We start from the raw sequence: 24,197 nt of genomic DNA, 5'->3' as shown, positions 1-24,197 counted from the left end.
TTAAGCGTCTTCTGATTTCCTGACTGCAGTCAGCATCTGCAGTAATCTTTGCACCTAGGAATACAAAGTCTTTCACTGCCTCTACGTTTTCTCCCTCTATTTGCCAATTATCCATCAAGCTGGTTGCCATAACCTTGGGTTTTTTGAGGTTTAGCTGCAAGCCAGCTTTTGCACTTTCTACTTTCACCTTCATCATAAGGCTCCTCAGTTCCTCTTCGCTTTCAGCCATCAAAGTGGTATCATCTGCGTATCTGAGATTGTTAATGTTTCTTCCAGTGATTTTAACTCCAGCCTTGGATTCCTCAAGCCCAGCACGTTGCATGATGTGTTCTGTGTAGAAGTTGAATAGGTACGGTGAGAGTATACAACCCTGCCATACTCCTTTCCCAATCTTAAACCAGTCTGTTATTCTGTGATCTGTTCTTACAGTTGCTACTTGGTCGTTATACAGATTCCTCAGGAGGCATACAAGATGACTTGGTATCCCTATGCCACTAAGAACTTGCCACAATTTGTTATGGTCCACACAGTCAAAGGCTTTAGAATAGTCAATAAAACAGAAATAGATGTTTTTCTGAAACTCCCTGGCTTTTTCCATTATCCAGCAGATATTGGCAATTTGGTCCCTAGTTCCTCTGCCTTTTCTAAAACCAGCTTGTACATATGGCAATTCTCGCTCCATGAACTGCTGAAGTCTACCTTGCAGGATCTTGAGCATTACCTTACTGGCATGTGAAATGAGTGCCACTGTTCAATAGTTTGAACATTTCTTTAGTGTTTCCCTTTTTTGGTATGGGGATATAAGTTGATTTTTTCCAATCTGATGGCCATTCTTGTGTTTTCCAAATTTGCTGGCATATAGCATGCATTACCTTGACAGCATCATCTTGCAAGATTTTGAACAGTTCAGCTGGTATACTGTCGTCTCCTGCTGCCTTGTTATTAGCAATGCTTCTTAAGGCCCATTCAACCTCATTCTTCAGGATGTCTGGCTCTAGCTCACTGACCATACCATCAAAGCTATCCGCGATATTGTTATCCTTCCTATACAGGTCTTCTGTATATTCTTGCCACCTTTTCTTGATCTCTTCTTCTTCTGTTAGGTCCTTGCCATCTTTGTTTTTGATCATATCCATTTTTGCCTGGAATTTACCTCCAATGTTTCTAATTTTCTGGAAGAGGTCTCTTGTCCTTCCTATTCTATTGCCTTCTTCCACTTCCGCGCATTGCTTGTTTAAAAATAATTCCTTATCTCTTCTGGCTAGCCTCTGGAATTTTGCATGTAATTGGGCATATCTCCCCCTATCACTGTTGCCTTTTGCTTTCCTTCTTTCTTGGGCTACTTCTAGTGTCTCAGCAGACAGCCATTTTGCCTTCTTGGTTTTCTCTTTCTTTGGGATGTATTTTGTTGCCGCCTCCTGAACAATGTTGCGAACTTCTGTCCAGAGTTTTTCCGGGACCCTATCTACTAAGTCCAGTCCCTTAAATCTATTCTTCACCTCCACTGCATATTCCTTAGGAATATTAGTGAGCTCATATCTAGCTGATCTGTGGGTCTTCCCTAATCTCTTTAGTCTGATCCTAAATTGTGCAAGAAGAAGTTCGTGATCTGAACTACAGTCAGCTCCAGGTCTTGTTTTTACTGACTGTATAGATGTCTGCCACCTGTGGCTGCAAAGGATGTAGTCAATCTGATTTCGATGTTGTCATCTGGTGAAGTCCATGTATAAAGCCATCTCTTAGGTTGTTGGAAGAGAGTGTTTGTTATGCAGATCATTCTATCATTTTTTGGATTGTATTGAAGCACTGCTTTAGCCACTTTACTATTAATTATGAAGGCTACTCCATTTCTTCTGTAGTCCTCTTGTCCACAGTAGTAGATCTGGTGGTCATCTGATATGAAGTGGCCCATTCCAGTCCATTTCAGTTCACCGACACCCAAAATGTCTATCTTTAATCTTGACATCTCACCAATAACCACATCCAATTTGCCCTGGCTCATAGATCTTACATTCTAGGTTCCAATGGTGTGTTGATCCTTAGAACATCGGATTCGCCGTTCACCACCAGTACCATCGGCCGCTAGCTGTCCTTTCGGCTTTGAGCTAGCTGAGTCATCATGTCTGGGGCTAGTTGAACTCATCCTCTGTTCCTCCCCAGTAGCATTTTGACCATCTTCTGACCTGGGGGTCTCATCTTCCGATGGTATACCGACATATCTCTGGTTGTACTGATCCATTTAGTTTTCACGGCAAGAATACTGGGGTGGGTTGCCATTACCTTCCCCAAGGATTGCATTTAGTCTGACCTCTCTGTCATGACCTTCCCATCTTGGGTGGCCCTTCATGGTTTAGCTCATGGCGTCATTGAGGTGCTCAAGCTCCAGCACCATGACAAGGTAACAATCCTTTGCTGAAGTATACAAAGTAGTTCCTACTAAGATTATGGATGTTCAGATTGCCTATTTAAATGTACCTTTATCTCTCCAAGAACAATCAGATACCATGAAGTCCATGAAAAGCTCCCATATGGTTGTTAAAAGATATATATTGGATTATTTGTCTCAATATTATTGGAAGTCTACAATGATGCCTTTTTAAACAAAGTAATTCCAAACTCTTTCAATGAGGCTTATATAACATGTGATTTTGAAAAATGGTAAAGACTGTGCTGACTCTGCATGCTATTGTCCAATTTCTTTGTTAAAAGTTGATGGAAAACTATTAACAGTGATCTGGATTACAGATGATATTAGCTATAATTATTCACCATGCACAATCTGATTTTTATAAAAGTTGCCAAACGTAGGTCCTACATCTAGCAGGGGGTTGATCTGTGAAGTCCTTTCCAACTTTGTGATTCTATGTATTTGATATTGGAATCATTGGTTTAGCTTATTAGGCAAAGATATTTTGAGCACAAGACAAGCTGGAGCTGGACACAAATGGTAATTGTATGCTATATTGTGTGTTACTAATATAAATAATATGTTTTGTCTTATTCATAAGAATGTGCTTCCTATACCAAAACATATTATGCTAGCTGATAGTTGCAATATTAGATATCTGTAAGAACTCTGGCATAGAGTTGGAATACCCCATATTAGCAAGTAAACACCTAAGGATCTCTAATGATATTAAGCATATTTCTTATTATCTTTATATAAGACTAATTCAACAAAGTATTTTTTCTCACTTTTTGGAAATTCCAGAGAAAATTTAAAAATGGTTGACTATCAATCTTATTATATTGGAAGTGTAAAATTAAGTAAGGGGACATATATTCATATGATATGGGCTTGCCCCACTATTGTCCAATTTTGGTCTAATATTCATAAGCCTGTTCATATAGCATTACAAAGATCAAACAAAGATATAGATGTACTTTTGAATTATATACCAAAATATGTTTGCTTTCTGCTAATGAACTAGCTCTAATGGAAGGATTTATCAAAATTATTTCATGTTGTCAAGAGTTAATGGTGTTTTTACAAATGAGGTTGAATGATTTTCTCTATATGCAATATATTTTTGCTGTTTTTTGTTTTTTAAACCTTTTTATATATTAAAGCAACATGTCTTTTTAAAACAGCTAGGCATAGGCATTTGCAAAAAAGCAGGCAAGTGATGAAAATTGAGTTGGGTCATAATGAGGAATCCCTTGAAGTGCAGACATGCAAGTGACATTGGGGTGCAATTTCAAAGGCCAAAGATTACACTGTGAGGTTGTAGCAGGTCTTGTCATTTTTTGTCCCTGTAATTTATATCAACACTACGTAGCTAGGCTTTCTTGCCAAACCTTTGCTCTGTCCCTGGTCTTTGTTCAAACAAACAGTACATTTTGAGGTCCCAGATGAAAATGGAACCGCCAGACATTAACTGCAGATGGGAGGCAAACTGGCTGATTGTTAACTTATCATTAACAAGTTATGTTTTTCCTTCTCCACCCTTCTTTTATAATTTTGTCTATTCTTTTTGTTTTTTGTATTTAGTTAATGAAGAAAAAACAAAAACATTTATTTTTTTCCTTATTTGGATGTAAAATGATCTTGGTTCCAGCAATAGCATAAAGGACAGGGTTTTGAAAAACAGCATTCTTGGGAAACCTGTGATGAATATGATTTTAGGTATTACGGCTTACAAAATCAGATTCAGCTACATCTTAGCCATACAGATTCTCTCTGACAATGGAGCTCTGACAGTGATAATACTGGAAAACAGCAATTTGACTTGCTTAATGGTTTTATCTACACTACACTACACTACACTTTTATATTTTAATCACTTTGAGATTTGAATGGGATTTGAATGGGAAATTGAAATGTATTATTTATTTATAATATAATTTATATGATGTATGCTGGTAGGAACACATTTAGGAACAAATATAACTGCTTGGAAAAGAACTAGTAAATAACCAGTAAAATTGAAGAAGCAGATAAGAAATGGGAAAAAGACAATACTATTTATAGAGCATTGGCATGATTACCCATACTGGAGTAAGAAAGGTTAACAAAAAATTCAATTTTACCTTATTTTGTGATTGTTGCAAAATGGATGATTTCTAGCATGATGATCTTTTTATGTAATGTTAAGAATTAGTTTATTTTAAATAATAATATGTTTTTGGTTTTGTTTTAAGAGGAAATATATAGGAAAAAATGATCTGTTTCATTTCATGAAGAGTTGGTTAGTAAAAAAACTACCTAATATCCAAATCCTGGAAACTCACCACAACATCCTGGACATATTGTATTATTGCTCATGGTACTTGTGTTTTTCCCAAACCCTGGTTTGCAATGGTCTACTTTAACACCAGACAGAGTGCCAGGAACATAACTTAAAAGATCATCAGGAAAAGGATCTGTGTTTAGGACTTCAAAGAATTGCTTGATTTTGACATATGCCTACAATTTAAAAAGATGATCACATTAACATGAATTTAGTTGCAAACTGGCTGTCAAGATGGATTATATATACAACATGATGCAAGATACTCCTTTGTGCTAGTTAACATCATGAATAGCAGTTTCCAAACAAAGGAAAAATTAGTTGCGTGCAAACTCTGCATTCCATAGTATGTTGCAGTACATCCAGAAAGTACCACGTTTCTTTAGAGGGAACATGTTGGTCCAGCCATTCTGGAAAATTATGAACCACCCTTGGAACAAAAGTTCTAGAACAGGAAGTGGTTCACAATTTTGTAAACATCATTGCACTAAAACTTTCTGAGATCTGTAAATAGCAAATCTATGTGAAAAGACTCTGGGTTAGTTTTAAAGTATGTCACAAATGAAAAGGCTAATGGTATGGCAGACCTTAATATTCAGAAAAATATATTGATATTGTGAATTTACATGATTATCTTTTTGCTATGGCCATGCTCATGTCCTAAAGCATTCCATTCTCAAATATGATTATTTTAAAATCTTTTAGAATAATTCTATATCACCTTTTTGATGCTGCTTGTGGAATATTCACATTGGGAACGTCGACAAAAATTTGTTCTACCTAGTACTAAAGGAAACACTGAAAAAGTGAAAAAGAAGGAATGAGTTTTATGTTTTAATTGCATTTTTGCACACAATTCTTTTGATTATATCCTAATGTGATAATGTTCATGAATCAGTATATGGTGATGTGATTATCACAAATAAAATCAGCCTACAATATCAAGGCATTATCAGGTGGCTGTGGCAGTATATGAAATGATACACTTAAAAGCCAGTTACTGGGGTATTTTTTATTTGAATTTTTGGTTAATAACATTTCAACAAAAACCAATGCATGATTTGGGTCTACTAAAGACTTAGCTCATTAGTAAGGTCAGTGGCTGCTGCTACATGGTGATGCAGGGGAGGGTGTGTGAGGTGCACAAGGGTACGAAGGAGGGTCAAGGAGGGTATGTGAGGGTGTGTGCAAAAGGAGCAGTGTGGGTTGGGGAGGGTATGCAAGGATGCACGAGAGGTGCAGCATGGGTCAGGTGCACAAAGGTGTGAGGGAGTGCACGAGAGGCACAGTGCAGGTCGGGAAGGGTGTGTGAGAGGCACAGTGTGGGTCAGGAAGGGTGTGTGAAGGTGCATGAGGTGTGGTGTGGTTGGGTGCATGAGGTGCAAAAGATGTGGCATGGGTTGGGGAGGTGGTGCGAGGGGGTGGTGTGGGTCAGGGACGGGCCAAGGGGGCATGCAAGGGGGCGAGGGAGGTGTGGTGAGTGTTGGGGAGGGTGCATGAGTGGCTGGTGTGGTGCAAATGCAGAGGGGTTGGGGGAGGGAGCATGGGTGAGGTAGACTTACTCCAGCAACTTGTGACCTTCCCTGCCAGGTTCCCCACTGACTTTCTGTGGAAGCTGGCAGGGAAGGTTGCAAATGGCGATCACGTGATCACAGGGCACTGCAACCAGTCATAAGTGTGAACCGATTGCGAAGGGACCAGATTGTGATCACATGACTGTGGGGGTGCTGGAACAGTCAGAACTCTGAGAACCTGTCGTAACCATCATAACCACCATTTGTTCAGTGCTGTCATAACTTTGAATGGTTGCTGAATGAATATTCATAGGCCAAGGACTACGTTTATGGTGATTTCATAGTTGCATAAAAGGAAGTCTATGCCTATTTTCATCATTTTGTCTGACAAATGCATTATTCTATGTTGGGCTGATTTGGAGAATGGTTGCCAGTTATAGTATTGCTTATGTTGTTGTTTTTTTGGTATAAGAGTTTTTTATTAGATTTAGAACAAAGATAAAAACTACAAAAAGAGGAAAGAAAAAACTAAAACAGTGTGAAAACACAAAAAGAGAAAAAAAATTTTAAGGAATACATAAAGAGGTGACTTCTGACTTTTAACAGCAAGAATATGCAGCAATTTTCCATAATCAATCCCTTACTCTATATTAAACCAAAATCACATTATTTCTATAAATCATTCTATTAGCACATTATAAAAACCACTAAATACATTTACTCCTTCCCCTTATATTAAAAGAAAAGAAAGAATATAAACCTCCTAATCAACCTCCCCCCAAAATAACATTTATTTAATTATCTCCTTCCTACTACTATTCTATACTTTTCTGTCTGCCATAATAGAGATCATACTAAAAAGCATATAAATTGTCTGCCATTATAGTTAATAATACAACAATTATAATAATCTTATTCATATTAAGCCTAAAACCAAGCATTTATTATTATATCTTATCAAACTTAATCCAAGTCATTAAAGAGAAATGAAGTCAAACAAGCCTTAAAAGCAATCCAGAATTATTCTTAAACCCTTATCCCACTTCAAAATGAACCAGAGCATATCTCCACAATACACACACAGCATTTTTCATAAAGAAATCAAACAGCCCAACTGCCCCCTTTAAAGACTCTGACTTCTCAGCAGAAAATCTCCCAAAGATAACAACTCCTCCTTTTCCATAAGGTTCTATCAGAAAGACAATCTCACTTATGATTTTCAATGTCCCGAATATCTTGCATAATAACTTGATAAGAATTGAAAAGAATCTGTTTAAGTTCACAACGGAAATCCAAGAAAGTCTGCTTGAAATCTTCCATGTCTCAGGCAGTAGATTATGGTGCCCCCTAGGTACTTAACTAGCAAAAGTTAATGGAAAATTTCTGAAAGATGTTTATACAAGTGAAAGCATGATAACAGGCAGTTCCCCAGGGAAAATAGCAGTAGAAAGTTAAAAGTTCAGAACAGCAGATTCAACAGGTAGGAAAATAGTAAAATCTTCAAATTTAATACAAAAATAATAACAGGGATATGATTATGTATTCTCAACCCTCCTTAATATTTGGATGGAAAACAAAATCCAAAACTTAAAAATATTTCTTTTAGAAATTAGTCCCAAAAATAATGATAATCACCAAGACAGTTCACTCCTCCTTGCTGTAAAAAGCCTCTCTTAGGGTACATAAACTTAAAAAGAAATAAATTGGGTGATTTAGAAATGGGGTGGCTGGTCTTAGTGTCCCTTAAAGGCTACAGCACGGCTTGGAAACAGTGACATCCCAGCCTCCCGGCAGCTCTTACCAGATTAGCACGAACACTGTTTGCAATCCTCTGGCTGCAAGTAGCCAGTCTGGAGGACAGATGGGATGATTCCAAGTGTTTTCTTTGTCTGTGAAAATGCTCCTGGGCTTCAGGAAAAATCTGCCTGAGCCCAAAAAACCTGCTGTGTTGTCAGTTCTGTCTGTGGAGCCTGCGGACACAGCTGTTCAGTCCACCATATCCCCACCAGAAGTCCTGCTTATGTATTTTTTGACATGTTTTTAATTGACATATATACTGAAATAGGCTTATGGTAATATTATTTTCTCTTATATTACATAAGTAATATCTGCAAGATTTTCATAGTCATGGTATTATAGAATACACACACACACACACACAAATATATACACAGAAGTAGTAGTCAAGAGCAGAGACCTCACACTGACAACAAAGGTCCGCATAGTTAAAACAATGGTGTTCCCCATAGTAACATATGGCTGAGAGAGCTGGACCATAAAGAAGACTGAGAGAAGGAAGATCGATGCTTTGGAACTGTGGTGTTGGAGGAAAATTCTGAGAGTGCCTTGGACTGCAAGAAGATCAAACCAGTCCATACTCCAGGAAATAAAGCCAGACTGCTCACTTGAGGGAACGATATTAAAGGCAAAACTGAAATACTTTGGCCACATAATGAGAAGACAGGACACCCTGGAGAAGATGCTGATGCTAGGGAGAGTGGAGGGCAAAAGGAAGAGGGGCCGACCAAGGGCAAGATTGATGGATGATATTCTAGAGGTGACGGACTCATCCCTGGGGGACCTGGGGGTGTCGACGTCTGACAGGAAGCTCTGGCGTGGGCTGGTCCATGAAGTCATGAAGAGTCGGAAGCGACTAAATGAATAAACAACAAAAGTGAGTAAAACTTTCACCTTACCTATGAACTGAAAGGTAAACTTATGTGTTATTTTTTCCAGTGTATCTGTAGCAGCATGACACTGGGTGTTCCACTGCTTAATTTCACAACCCAGGTTGTAGATTAAGCTCTCTAATTTCTCCAAGAGATGCTTTTCAAATGAAGCCACTGTGCTGGTTTCACAGGTTCCACTTGCGAATTCTGATGACATATGTATACTCCTTTCTGGCACATGATATACTGTTAAAAATTTAAACAAATTATTTCTCTTAGCAGCATATAGTATGTAAGTTACCAAAAGCTAATACCAATGTATTGGGGTTTATCATAGTACATCCATATGATCTACATCATGTAATAATCTGGTGTGTGTGTGTGTGTGTGTGTGTGTGAGAAGCACCTACCAAAAGGATTTGCCAGTGACATCACTGTTGCCCAGGGGACGCCCAAGGGGGCTCCTTTCATGTCCCTGTTATTTTCCCACTGAAGTGGTACCTATTTATCTACTTGCATTTGCATGCTTTTGAACTGCTAGGTTAGCAGGAGCTGGGACAAGTTGACGGGAGCTCACTCTGTCATGCAGCTCACGCTCTTGGGTTTTGAACTGCCGAGCTGCCGAGCTTAATGGTCCTCTGACTCAGAGTCTTAACCACTGAGCCACTGCGGCCCCTAATAATCTGGTGAAGATATGCAATAATATGAATAATATTGATATGCAATATTAATTTTTAAACCTATCTGGGGGAAATTAGAATCCCCCTTATTGGTTCTATTAAAATATTCATGCTCTTCTTGATAATAAAATGAAAAAAACTCCATCCTCATGAGTTTTATCTGGTGACCACAGATTATATAAAGCTATCATAATTGAACAAATTATACTTGGCTGATTCACTCAATACACTAAACCATAAATCATTAAGGTTATGTATAGAACCTCAACCTGATTTGTATGCAGCTCTGAGACTCTAGAACTAGGAAATTGTGTCCTAATTTGGCCCAAGGGTAGGATTTGTTTCCCCCAGAGCATGATTTGGGAAAATGGACCTCTGATCTGCTGAGAAAGTATCTCCCTAAGGAGTAATAATTCTGTTCTTTGATGGAAAAATGGCTGCTGTGATGCAGGCAGCCTCTTCATTTTTAAAATTCCACTCAGCTGACTGTCTAGAATTTCCCTAGCAGAACTTAGTAAGATAGTTTGCTGAAATCTATGGAAACCACCTTCACATGACTTTTATGGCCTGCTCCTAAATCTCCAGAGAGAGGTGAAACGGACTGCCCTTGAAGGCCACTTTGAAAATACAGCTGGCCCAGAATGCAACAGTATGGACAGTAAGAGTTATGTCTCAGTATACCCATGTGACACTGCTGCTCCATGAGCTACACTGGTTGCCATTTGGCTTCCAGTGCAACTCAAGGTGCTCATTATCACCTATAAAGCCATTCATGGAATAGGGCCTGGTTTATAGAATTGGACAGCCTTCTAAATTTGATAAACAAACAATCATATTTTACAAATTTCTGTAAATCATGGGTTACAAAATGTAATACAACATACTAAGTCAAAATTAATTGTTTATATGTGGATCGTTGACTTGTTTCCTTCTATGTAATGCATTGAATTGATTCTTTATTTTCTGTTTGATTTATTGTACTATGGATGCTTAGTGCACTGTATGTGTGTATATGTTTATGTATGTATGTGTATGTGTGTACAACACAAACATACAACACACAAACATAAATATATATAAAACCACTGAGTCATTCTGATTGCAGCAGGTGTACATCTAATAAATACAAACCACCAATTATGGCATAATGTGCTATGTGAACCAGACCTATATCAAACATTCCCTAAAATAGCCTGTTTGTTTATTTTATTTGGTTATAGACCAGCATAACACTAATAATATAACAATCACTCTAAAATAGAAGTAAAAAAAACCATACTGATAGAATAAAATAAAAATATTAACATAAAATTAAAACACAGGAGAGACCTATAAAATTTCAAACAATTTTACAATCAATAGTCTGAATGCTATAGATAACTAAGATAACCATAAAGAGACATAATACCAGGATCTGTAAAACACTACGAGAATGTAAAGCCATGCTGACTCTAATACTTGCTGAATCCCTACTAGGATTTGTTGGGATTATGACAGTTATGATCCAACCAACTACAACAAAGAAATAGCAAAATAAATCATAGTATGGTATGTGACTATTTAAAAGGAAAAAAGGGGGGAGAGGGAGGGAGGGAAAGATTATAGAATATATTGACTTATGGGAATCTAGGTAAAGCTCAGCATTATCTCACTTGGAGTTGTTGTTTACATTTGATCATAGCTCTGACATAGAACTGGGCTATATTGTCATCCTGGTCAGCTAGCAAGACCCTAAGGTAATCAGCTTCTGGCCTACCCAGGTATTTTATTATACATGGGAAAATATACATTTCTCGTAGGTTTCTACAGAAAAGGCAGCACAGCACTTGACCCACAGTTTCAATTTCCTCCTCACTGCAAGGACAGAGCCACAGCTCTTTTGGTACATCATAGAACCTTTCCTCCAAAAGGCAGAGGGGAGGACGTTACAGTGAGCAAGTGTAAAACTCTTCTGGTGTTTTGGGAGATGATTTGTAGAGGTCATGTGTGGGAGCAACACTTTTTGTGGGTTTACTGAATATGGTGGAGCCTGGCTAAGATCATTTTGCAGGGCCATATGTCTGGAACATTGCTTGAACGACACTTTGGCCTGATCAAATCCCATTGGAATCAATGCATTGAGGGAGAATCCACAATGGCTTAGGGTGGCATCAAGTAATTTCTGCCAAGAAGTCTGGAATTTGGCTTGAAGAGTCAAAGAAGCCAGACAACTTGGGTTAAAAATTAGTTTGAGCCAGTACTGTAACTAACATGTGCTATTTAGGCACAAGTTTTAATTGGAACCATTCCAGCTTCAGCCTGAAGGTTTTGAGTTAGGAACACAGTGAGGGACCTTAGGAAGCTTGATTGTACAGCTTCTAATGGTTCTAAGTTCTTCTACTCACATATTTGGAAGCTGTAATATTACTTTGGCCTCACATACTTCCAGTCTACCAGGTATGTAATTACCTCCTATCATGCAGAAAAGTCTTATTATGGCAGCTACACTTCTTCTGAACTTCTCTTTTAGAGATTGAATTTGGGGCCTCCATGAGCCAATGGCATGGAAAACAATTCCTGGGCATTTGAAGTCCTGAACTTGTTCAATACCATTCCCATTTACTTGCCACCTATGATTGCATGTAGAAGGCTTCTTTAAAAAGACCATATTTTTTGTTTTTTATAATTAATAATTAAATAGTTGTCTATGCAGTAGAAGGCAATTGATTTTAGGTCTCTGCTCAAACCAATGGGTAAAGTGGAGATGATGGCTGCCTCATCTGCATATAGGAGAAGTGCAATAGGTCTACTGGTCAGGATTGAAGAATGATATTCTAATTTTGTGAGTCTTGCCATCATATCATTAATAAATTAAATAATAAGGGTGCTAGAATACAATCTTGCTTTACACCCTTATAGATAGGCACCAGGTCAGAAAGTTATCATTGGTTGTCCAGTCTTATTTGGATGTAAGCATTGTTATATAGCATTTTAATGAATGCTAACAAGTGTCTATCAATATATGATCTCTCCAGTTTTGACCACAGTTGTTCTCTGGAGACTGAGTTGAAGGCTGTTTTAAAACCAATAAATGGGGGGAAATATACATTTCTCTGCTCAAACCAATGGGTAAAGCACTGGTCCAAGGTTGATTTCCCTATCCTGAACCCAGCTTGCTCTTCTGCAAGAATTCTTTCTTCTTCCAACCAGTCCATTAATTTCCAGTATAAATGTTTAGTATAGAGCTTACTAATAATGCTTAATAGGCTGATTGGACAATAGCTGGATCGGTCAGACCTCTCCCCCTTTTCAAATATAGGAACAATAATGGAGGTGTTCCATTCAGAGGGCATTTTTAATGCACAATTTATAAATGTAAACAGAACTGCTAGAACTTGTGCCACCAGTCAGTGCTTAGTTTAATTAGCACTGGTGGAAGTGATGCTTCTCCCAGGAGCTTCGCCATTTTTCAGTTGTATGATTAGTGTGGAGATTTCATTTGGGGTGACAGGAGGCTAATATGGTAGGTGCTCCTGAACCTCTTTGGTGGTTATAGGGTTACAACTTTCAGAAGCATAAAGTGATCAGTAATAAACCTCCCACGTGGAAGCCTCTAATTTGGGGCTAGTTTCTCTCATAGGTTGATATTTGTCTCATCATCAGTCAGAGATGATATACCAAACATGGTATTATTCTCAATCTTGGAGACCTGAATCAGTTTTTTCGAGAGAGCTTTCTGTACATCTTTTTTTCTTTTTCAGTAGGGTTTTATAGTTCCTATTTTTGCTCCTGAAGAGATTTCCAGAATTGTAGACACATTTTACTTTTATATACTTTAAAATGTTCAGTTAGGGAGTGCTTAGCTTTTACTCATTAAACCAGGGTTGAGATCTTCTTTTACTTACTCCCCATGTAGTTTTACTGGATAGTAAATTTTGAATAAATATAGTGATTAGGCTATGGTACAAATTATAGATTCTTTCCAGGGATGTTTCGTTAACTAAGGAAATATACAAACTATGAACATTACCAGATTTAAATATAAGCTGTATTGTTCTGTCCATCTCCTCTATCCATTTTACACAAATATAATTTGCAGTTTGGTGGGAATTCTGGGTAGTAACATTTTTTGTGTTTGTACTTCTTCCAACCGAACTCTCCAGAAGTATTACTCTCCCAGCTACCATTTAAGATTAGCAGGTCAAAATTATTAACCATATGGGTTAGACACCATCCTGTGCAATTTACGCCTCTGTCTAGAGTTGTGCAATAAAGGGAGAATTGGCTCTTGGACCAGGTCAGGGAGGGCGCAATATTGTTCATAAAGTATATAATCATTTTTGCCAGTCCTGGCATTAAAGTCTCCAGGTATACCAAGGCCTTTAGCATGTGTTCTATTAAAGATGTCACATATAGTTCCAGCATAAGCCAGTTTTCTTTCACATGTTTTTGTAATAGCTGTGGGAGGAGATAGGTGATGATGATGATGATGATGATGAAGTGGAGGTGGCCAACCCAAAGGCTTATAACCATAGCAAATTGACTACAGGGGTTCAAATTGGTGACCACTGGTTGAATCTTATTTGAAACACAGAAACATAGACCACCACTTGATCTCCCCTTTCCTTAATCTAGTGGACTTGAGAGAGAGTACTACAAAATTACATGGTCCTCTGTAGACCATGTCTCCTGTAACAGAATGATATTATATTTAGAGATATAATCCAAAAATTATCTATCCTTACACTTAGAGTGTCAACCCGCAATATTCCATGAAAGGATATCCAGCTCCTGTGAATGCCTTGGTTGTTAATTAGTAGGCATTCCTGAAGAATTTATTGGAAAGTACTTCTTCTGTGGCTCTTCCAAATCTCGTAATGGTCCATCATAATCCACTGACTGGGCCTGAGGCCAATTACTCTTCAGAGGGACTTGGGTATAAGGGGAGATAAGTAGTTACATTCTTGGAGGTTGTCTGAGTTAATTTTGCTTCATCTTTCTGAGTTTCCTGAGTTGTGTGTAGTACAGATGTGATCTCCAAAGGGATTGGAGTATGTTTCCTCTAGTACAGTATATGGCTGTAATTCAATTAGTAGGGAACTCACTGTAGCCTCTTAATTCCGTATCTTTCTTCTGAATGCTGTATGATTTCCCTTTCCTTATCACATTCTGGTTCCATCAGAATCTCTATTTGCTGCTTCTTACTTGGTGATTGTTTGCTTTCTTCCTTGCTATTATTGCTTTCTTCCTTATTGTCTTGTTTTCCTCCTTGCTGTTATTGGAAGGCTTTTCAGGTATAACAGTATGTTCTAATTGTTTAGTAGTAGCCTGTGGGTTAATTTGATTAGTTCTGTTTACTTTATTGTTCTGTGACAAGCAATCATACAAAAGTTCAGCAGTCTTTTGAATTATGTACATAGCTTGAGTGAACTCTTCAATCTTTGCTAAGATATCTACTTGTTCCTCCCACAGCATCCAGCTGAAAGAATTAAGCAGATTATATTCAAATGTACCCAAGCAAGACTCCCTTCAGTTTGTTGGTGGCATCAGCAAATCAGCATGCCTCATTAGCATGTGGATGAGTTCGCTCTAGGATGCAAATTCTCTATGTGCTTCTGGAGGAGGCTGTTTGTTTCCTCTCCCACATTCCTCAGTTCCTCTTCCTCCTTCACCATCAGGGAATGAAGCACCATGTGGCTGTGTGCTCTTTCCATCTCTGGGCCACATGTTTGGGCCCAGAGTCAAGATTTTGCCCCTTTCTCCACACAGCCTTCAGCAGCAATGAGGGCTGAGGGTAAATTAAGTTTAGGGAACAGAAAGAAGAACCAGAATAATCAACTTTTCTTCTGAGATGTAACTGGACCAAATAAATCAGTAAGACTCTTTTTACTTACTTTTGAACCTACTTTGTCTAAGTGTGTAATTCTTTATGCTTGGGTGGGCTAAGTGTGTAAGATCAATAACCTATATTTCTCTAACATGCTCATTAAAGCTATTTTAGATAATATTCTTTTTCTGTGCGCATCTTTCGCTGTGTTAAGCTCTGCTCCATTCAGTGGTCCTAGCTGTCCACTAATGGCTTCACAGTTGCTAGAGTGACCAGCTGGGCATTGCTCCAACAAGGTCATAGTAGTGGAGCCTGAATGGCTTCCAGTATCTATCCAGACTGTGGTGAGCGATTATGGTTAGCATTCAGAGTTGATACTTGTCTTTTAACTTGGAGTAATGACTTAATTAATTTATTATTCAAATTTAGTTACCACCCATCTCCCCCAAACATCTATCTCAGAAGAAAAGTTGATTATTCTTCTTTAAATACATGTGTGGGGCAGATATCAAAGGTTGCCAGAAAGGTACTCATCTTCTGCAGCATGGATGGAATTGCTGCATTTTCAAATATTAGCAGAACCCTTTGTTTGCCTTCAGGCTAGGCAACCACTTTCCTTAAAATCAAATGAATATATCCTACAATGCAGGAGTTCACTTAAGGAGTGCCCAATAGATCCTTTAGATTACCATCTCCCCCTGTTGATCCTGTTACAGACAATATTTAATAAAATTTGATTGGATTGATAGACATAAGAATTCCTCCTGTTTTCTTCAGGAGTATGTTGACTTCTACTCATGGTGTTCAAGGCTTGTTTGTTAATAGTTTGTAATTTAGGATTTTTATCTTTTGGGGAAGGGTTCAAATCTTCACTACAGGACTTGCCAAAGCTATTAAATATATCTTTCAGCTTGTTCATTTTCTTGCTGATTATTGCCATCTGTTCGAATATTGCTATCACAGTTCCAGCAGTCAAAAGGCATTGTTTAGCAACAAAGTATTTAACAGAATTCTTATATAGTGAGTCATTTTGTCTCTTTTGGAATATTTCATTTAGCTCTGCAGTTTGCTCCTTTGAGAACACAGAGCCTGGAGGGGGGATGTCTTTTCATCATGAGTCATCATCCCAAAAATATTCTTGGTTTAGGGAGGGAAGAAGAGACTACAGATCATCATGTGAGTCAGTGTAGGAGAGAGATCCTTGTTGTAATATACTTAGTCTGCTATCAGACTTCCAAGCATCTGAGAGACTTATTTTATTTGGATTGCTCACTTGTTCCTTTGCTGATAGCTGCTTGTCGATCTTCAATGGTTTAGATACTTTGTGATATTTTGAAAAGCAGGGGCTATTCCTGGTTCTCTTTTTCCTTCTCATGCTGGGGAGCTATTAGAGGCTGTTAGCATTCCAGAAAGTGTGTGAGATCAACATATCAAAGATTGTAAGTTTTCCTCTCTTCTTTACAGTTACTCGCTCAATAAAAGGCAGAGTGTGGCTCAAAGTGAGAGGGAGGAAAGTGCTGCTGCCATCTTCAAAATAGTCTATAATTACATATAAGAAAAGGTCTGCTAAATTAGGCTGAAAACCAACATGCTGGTCCTGTTCCCATAGTACACTTAAGTGCATCAATGATGGGGTTAATGTGTTTGGGAACACCCAACAAGTCAGCTAAACCTGTGGATTAATTAAATTTAACTCCAAAGAGTTACATATTTTCTGGATGAGCATGGTTCTCTTTTTACTGTTTTTGCTAATTTTTTTTAACGTTGTACACTGCCCATTCTCTTGTGAAATTGAGCAGCCTTCTAAATCTAATAAACAAAACAAATCCTATTAACAACCTATGGCTATCAGAGACAGATAGGGCAATTATAGCAAAAGCCCATATCATATACCCCTCGTCTATTTTACAGTGTTAACATAAAACCAGTCCCTAAAAACATTATCTGGTTTATTCAATAAATCTGAAAAACAGTATTTTGTTGATTAATATTTTAAGATCATAAGAAAAATACTTAATATTTTAAGACCCGTAATAATTGATTTATTAATGTAGTTCATTCTGTTTTAAGCATACTAATTGTGCTGCCCTGAAGTCAAAGTACTGTACTGAAGCCTTTTCTTCAGTTTGACTGAATATAGGTAATATGTTTTTGATGCCTCTAATCTTAGTATGTATCAACTAAGCAGCTTTTTTTTTTTAACAAAGGAAACCCATTTCCAATTAATGATGGCAAAGGAGATGGGACAGATGATGATTGCAAGGTCTATAGGATTGATTCTCAGAAATTTGTTAGATTCAGGAACTCAGTTTACCTAATCTGAGAGACTGATTCCCAGAGTTTATAATTAATACCAAGAGATTATTAAAGTTGGTACTCTAGACTTCTGCTTTAAGATGTTAAATGGACTAATGCTCAGAGCTTAAATTTAGTGAATTTATGCCTACAGATTGGAGGAGCCAAATCTACCCAGTTGCAGAAGAGATATGGAACATGCTTCCAACTCCAGAAAATGGAAACACAAGATACCAAAATAGCATATTGGAATGGAATGTGCTCCGTAAAAGATGATGGTGAATTGAACTTTTAAGTAATTGTGTTGTCAGGCCCAAAGCACAGTCCAACTCTACACATGAACCCAGAGACAGATAAACAGTAAAGTGATATAACAACAATTAAAATTAGAGAATGCTAGCCCTGAAGGGCAGAATCCAATGTATATATTTTTCTATCTGTTTTGACAGTATCTATATTTGTATCTGTTTTGACTGGCCCAGCAAGACATGTGAGGTCTATAACCTTATAAAGAAAGCAGTTGGGAAGAGAAGAAATCACCAATAGCTATTGAGTAATTTAATGACTGGGCACATCAATTAATTTTCTAAGTGTCCACAAGGTAGGCTGACCATACATACCATTTTGAACAGGACAGTCCCATTTTTTTAACATTTCCCGACCATCCCGTCATTTTAATATAAATTTCAATTTTGTCCCGTTTTTTAAAAAATGTTGGAGCCATTATTGGGAAAAGTGGGAGAAAATTGAAATTGAAATTGAAAAGGAGGCTGACTTACCCACTGGCAGTAGTTCTCAATCTGGTGGGAAACCTAGAGCGGGAACTGTAGGAACAGCTGATTGGCGGTAAGCAAGAGGAAGAGTCGCTGCAGCCAATCAATGCAGTGGAAGACTGTCGGAAAAGTGCGTCCAGCAGAAAAGAAGCTGATTGGCTCTCAGGTGAAAACGGGAAGAAAATAAAAGGGTGCACCAGAGAGGAACAGGTTGTTGGGGACAACCATTCACTAGACTCCTCCATTTCTGTTCTGCTCCAGCTTGCCCTCCTTCAGCCCTCCTGCACTTCTCCAGCCTGCTGCCACCTCCGTTCCTGTCCTCCCGTCCCAGCTCTCTGCCACCCTCAGCCCTCCTGCAACCTCTCCGCCCAACACCACCCCTGCACCAGCCTCTCCGGACACATCCACTGCTGCACCTCCCCCTCCTGCACCTTCCCAGCAACAACCAGCAAATGGATCTTAAAAACTCTTTAAAAACTTTTTTTATTGTCTTACTTTTTCATGAATATGGAATATTACATAATATTACGTAAGTTTAGCCCCGTCCTGTTTTGCCATCCCAATGTCCGTTTTTGTCTCAAGGAAATATGGTCAGCCTACCACAAGTGATGTCTGGAGATGAGGTCCATGCCATAAAGCTGCACATAGTCCCTCATTCAACAAACTCAAATTACTCTCTAGTAACTCTAACTGACCCTAAAGAGCTACAGTACTCTCCCACCTACTTTGAGCTAGTATTCTCCAGATGCTACTAGACAATCTATTAGGCTTTATGGGCAGGTAGTAATTATTTAACATGAGCATTTAAAACTCTTGGAGGAAGAAAGGGAGAACACTAACCCTTCCCAGCATCTGGTATTTAAGGTATGCTGCCTGTGATTGAAGAAACAGTATACAGTAATCAAGTCTAGTAACTTTTGACAGTCCAGTCCTCCATGAATTGGTTTACCCTTTAAACAATTTAAACTGGTGACAACTTCTGATGGCACAAATTCTAATTATTGTGTAAAGAAGCATTGTTCATGAATCTCCCCATATTTAGTTTCAATAGACCTAGGTTTTAATACTGTAAAATGTCATTTGTTTTTTTATACTGTTTTCTTGCATATGAGTGTGTTTTTTATAAGTTAATATCACAGTTACAAAATAAAAAAAACAAAATTACTAAACCCTTACTTACCATAGACCATAAAATGGATTTCTGTAGTCAGTTGTTCATTATTATATATATAGTTTGCTTTGCAAGTATAACTCCCAGAGTCACTGCCTGTAATTTTATAAATCTCCAAGCTACCATCACCATTTAAAACAAATCTTTGAGATTCTATAAATAAAAACAGTTCAAATATAAAAAATGTGACATTAAATTGTAACACAAACTAATTAATTCTAAAGTCCTGAAGCCTGATATTTAGCAGTAGGGCAGAATTCTTTGTGTAAAATACTCCTACCATGCATTTTCATATAGCCCTTAATAAACCACACACTAGTATATAAACAAGCAAAGTAGAAATAGAAGAATACCATTTGAAAAAAACAAAGGACTCCCCTGCCAAAATTATCCCTGAATCTAGGGAAACATGGAAAATTCCAGTTCCAGGCATTTGCTGCCACTCATGCCAATCAGTGTGGCCTTGACCTCTCCAAAACAATTAAAGTATGTACTGCATGGGTGCTTTTTTGGTTATTGTTTTAGTTCTATCATTCTATGACTGTTTGCCGCCCAGAGTCACTGGTCTTAGATGGACGGCTATGTAAATTGAACACAACACAAACAAATTCTTCTGAGTTAGCAATCAATAACACACACACACACCATAATTGCAATCCTATGTTCTCCTAGCAAGTAGAACAGTATTGGAGAAGGGCAAATGTGCTCTCTCTCTTAAGAAAGGACAAAAAAATGGATATCAGTAATTGCTGACCAGTGAAACTAACATTAATACCTGGAAAGATGTTCAAGCAGCTGATAAAGTATATTGAAGATGATGCTACAATTGCTAAGAGTCAACACAGTTCTGTCAAAAACAGGTCATGTGAGACAAACCTTGTCTCATCCTTTGACAAGGTTTGACCTGAATGGAATGATGTGGATATAATCTGCCTCAATATCAGCAAAGCTTTTGACAAGGTTCCACATGGGTGTAAGGTGCAAATACCTTGATGTTGTTTAAACTTCCTAATAGTAAGATCTGTACTGTGAAACCACCTACCTAAGCAAGTTGTGGGTTTTTCGTCTTGGGAGATTTTTAAGAGAATTATGGAGAATTACCTCTTGAGGATAGTTTAATTGGTTTTCTTGCGGACTGCAGAATGTTGAACTAGATGATCCCTGTGGTCCCTTCCAACCCTACAATTCTATTATTTTAAGTTACCACACTGGAAGGGAGGTTATTTCACTGTTTATTCTTCACATATTCTTGAAATGCCCTTTCTCTGTTCTTTGGCCATTATATTTCCAATTCAATTTCTTCTGATAAACTCTCCCATTTAGATTTCTTAGTGCTTATACAAAGATTATAATGATGTAATATTTACTGAACAGACGGTTGTAACGTTCCTATATTATCATAACCTGAGGTTATGCTGGCATAATAGATTTTGTTGCAATCCTTCTATATCTACGCATAATAACTCCAGAATTAGTTTGTACTAGGAAACTAATAATATTTTAAATAAAAGGTCCTTTGGCCAAATAGTTGTTTAAAGCAAAAATAAACAACATAACACATATAAAATCCATTCACCTCACAAGGCTTTCTTCACTTTGAAGTTTTGTTCAGAACAAATATTAAATATTAGTATTTGTTATTTATATTTCACCTATCTAATCTAACAATACTGTGCAAAATAAGATATGAACAATTAAACTCTCATAAAAACAGATAAAAACATAATTAAAACTAGTTTCAGATAAATTTCAAAAAGTTTAAGAATGCAGGTAGTCCTCGCTTACCTACAGTAATTGGGACTAGGAACTCTGTTGCTGAGAGATGCGGTCGTAAGGCATGATATCACATGACTGTGCCAGCTTACGATGACCATTCCAGCAGTCCCAGTTGCCATTGTTAGGTGAATCCTGCGTGGTTGCAGTGTTGCGTGGTCATGTGATTGCCATTTGCAACCTCCTGCCAGCTACCCCATTGACTTTGCTTGTCAGAAGCTGGCAGTGAAGGGCACAAATGGTGATCACATGACCAAGGGTTGCTGTGACATTGTAATTGTGAGCCAGTTGCCAAGTGCCCAACCGTAATCATGTGACTGCAGAGATGCTGCTATGGCTGCAACTACGAGGACCGCCGTAAGTACCCCTCGTTCAGCACTGTCATAACTTTGAACAGTTGCTGAACAAGTGGACAATAAATTAAGACTACCTGTAATATTTTCTCTTTGTAATCCCTGATTCCAATGTAAGGCCCAGATGATATTATTTGCCAGTCAGACTTATCCCATTTGTCTTGGTTCATGCCTAAACCCACCCCCTCTTTTCACAGAAAAAACAAATATTTCAGTGACATTCCCTGTGTTTCCATGCTAACCCAGGTGGTATTTTTCTGTTGCCTGTTGAATTATAGTTACTAGTATGCCAGGTACACTGCATTTGGGTTCACTGTATTCCTTCTATGGCAGGAACCTGGGAGACAGGTAAATGAACTGGACTTTCCACCACTGAGAACAGAGACTATCCTGCTAGTGGCAGGAAGCAGAAACAAACTATATGGGGAATGACTATTGTCATCATTGTTTCTACTACTGTATTCCCCAGATAATAAAAGAAATAAGAACAGAGTGCACTCTCAAGGCACTAATTGTGGCATGTCCTGATTGAGGATAGTGGGGATCATCATGATTCCTAGTGGGATTGGAATACTGTCTGGAAGTTCTAATAAGTTAAAAAAAATACAGGACACCTTAATAACAACAGACAAATCCATAAAACGAGTTTATTAGTTCTAGTTCTATGGCAAAGTATTCCTTCTAAACTGTATAGATCTCTTCTCCAAGCTTCTTTATCATAAATATGTAATTATTTTTACTCTCTTCAAAAATGCAAGTTGCAAATGAAGCAGTTAATAATAGATCATGGTCCAATATACTTCCATCAATCCCAATGAAAAAGTGGTCTTTGCTGAACTCACTTTACTGACATGAAATCAACCAACAAAATTGCTATATTGTCAACTGCCACACCACAGCCTTGCATAGGACTATTATTTAAAGGAACATGCAACAGATCAAGAATTATGGGAGCACAGATATTAATGCATTAAAATTTGACAACTTCTCGTTCAATATGGGTTACTTTACAGCAATCTTTACAGGCAATCTTTTGTGGCCAGAGGTTCTACTTTAAACTTTTTAAAATTGTTTGACCTGCAAGAATTGCAGGAGTGTTGTTATTAATGCAATTATGTTCCTGAAGAAGAGAAAACAGATTTTGTTTTACTATTTCAGGCTTTGAAATTTGAGGGTTACCCCTTATTTTATCCCCCAGAAGGAGGATATTGACCAAATCAGTACTTTGCTGCCAATTTTTAGTGGCACAATATGAACACGTTGGAAGAATGCAAAAACAGAACTGGCCCAAAGGCTCTGGTTGCTCACCCCTACTCAACAATAACTGTGTTAAAAATAGCATTCCTAATTTTGCTTACAAATAAAACAATAATTACCTCTAGTTATTTGCCCTATGGGACCGGTCCATTGGTATTTTGGATCAATGATTCTTTGCATTAATAGCTTTTCAGTCAAACAGTTTAGAATCCTTTTTTTTGAATCAATAACAACATATACTGGAACTGAAGTAGGAAAAATCACATGAGATACAGGATTATACCCAATTTAACAAAAAATAATGCAAATAATATCCCATAAAGGCTTATTTCTGTGAAGTGAATGAAAAGAATGAAGAAGTTTGGTGAATTACATCATATTGGCCTACTCCGATTAAAGGTTTTGTTCTCCCATTAAAATAAATTAATGGAAAAGTATTAATACATTTTTGTTCCATAGGTCTGAGGCTAAGAATGAATTGTTCTTTCCAGGATGAACAACCTATGCGTAAAATGCATAGACATTTGACTACTCTGGGATACAGAACCTATGACTAGAGAAGGAGGTAGAGAACACAATCCTTTCCTGACTTTTTTTTTAAAAATAATTTTTTTACAGCTTTAAAATACAAAGATAAAACACTAAAACAAACTACAAGAAATATAAAAAGCAAAGAAAAAGAAAAAGAAGTAAAAAAGACAAAAGAAAGTGGAAAAGAGAAAAGAGAAAAAGGACAGATATATAAAAGATGACTCCCCCCTCCTTCCATACTATAGACAATCACTGTAACTTAACACCTTCTCTAGTAATTCAATAAAAAAAACAAAAAAGGACTCTTCTTCCCATATCTCATTCCTTAACAATAATCAAATTATGAAAACTCATCTTTCAATCTTAATCAGCAAAAATCTATTAAGAGTTACCAGAGATAGTAATATGCATATTTTTAGCTTAATCAAAAAATTCCATTTGCATATACCAACTTATCCCAAAAAAGCAGAACAAAAGAAATCTCTCCTGTTTTCTCAATCAAGGTGCATCTTTTCCACCTAGAGTTTTTTAAATATGTAAAATTATACATGGGAAACTATGCTTAGAATGAGAGAAAAGGGTAATTCTGGAATTAGAAATTGGAAGGAAGATTATCTATAATCAAACATGGAAACAGTACTGTGG

The 24,197-nt window shown here is 37.6% G+C and overlaps 1 pseudogene; it reads right to left on the bottom strand.

Moving 5' to 3' along the window:
- Nucleotides 1-23,201, bottom strand: part of LOC134496307 (zona pellucida-binding protein 2-like) — a 32,719-nt pseudogene extending 9,518 nt beyond the window's left edge.
- Between the last annotated feature and the right edge of the window lie 996 nt (nt 23,202-24,197).

This window comes from Candoia aspera, chromosome 4, assembly GCF_035149785.1.
Source record: "Candoia aspera isolate rCanAsp1 chromosome 4, rCanAsp1.hap2, whole genome shotgun sequence".
NCBI lineage: Eukaryota > Metazoa > Chordata > Lepidosauria > Squamata > Boidae > Candoia > Candoia aspera.
The sequence above is the reverse complement of the archived record's forward strand: the minus strand, read 5'-3'. Positions and strand labels throughout refer to the sequence as shown.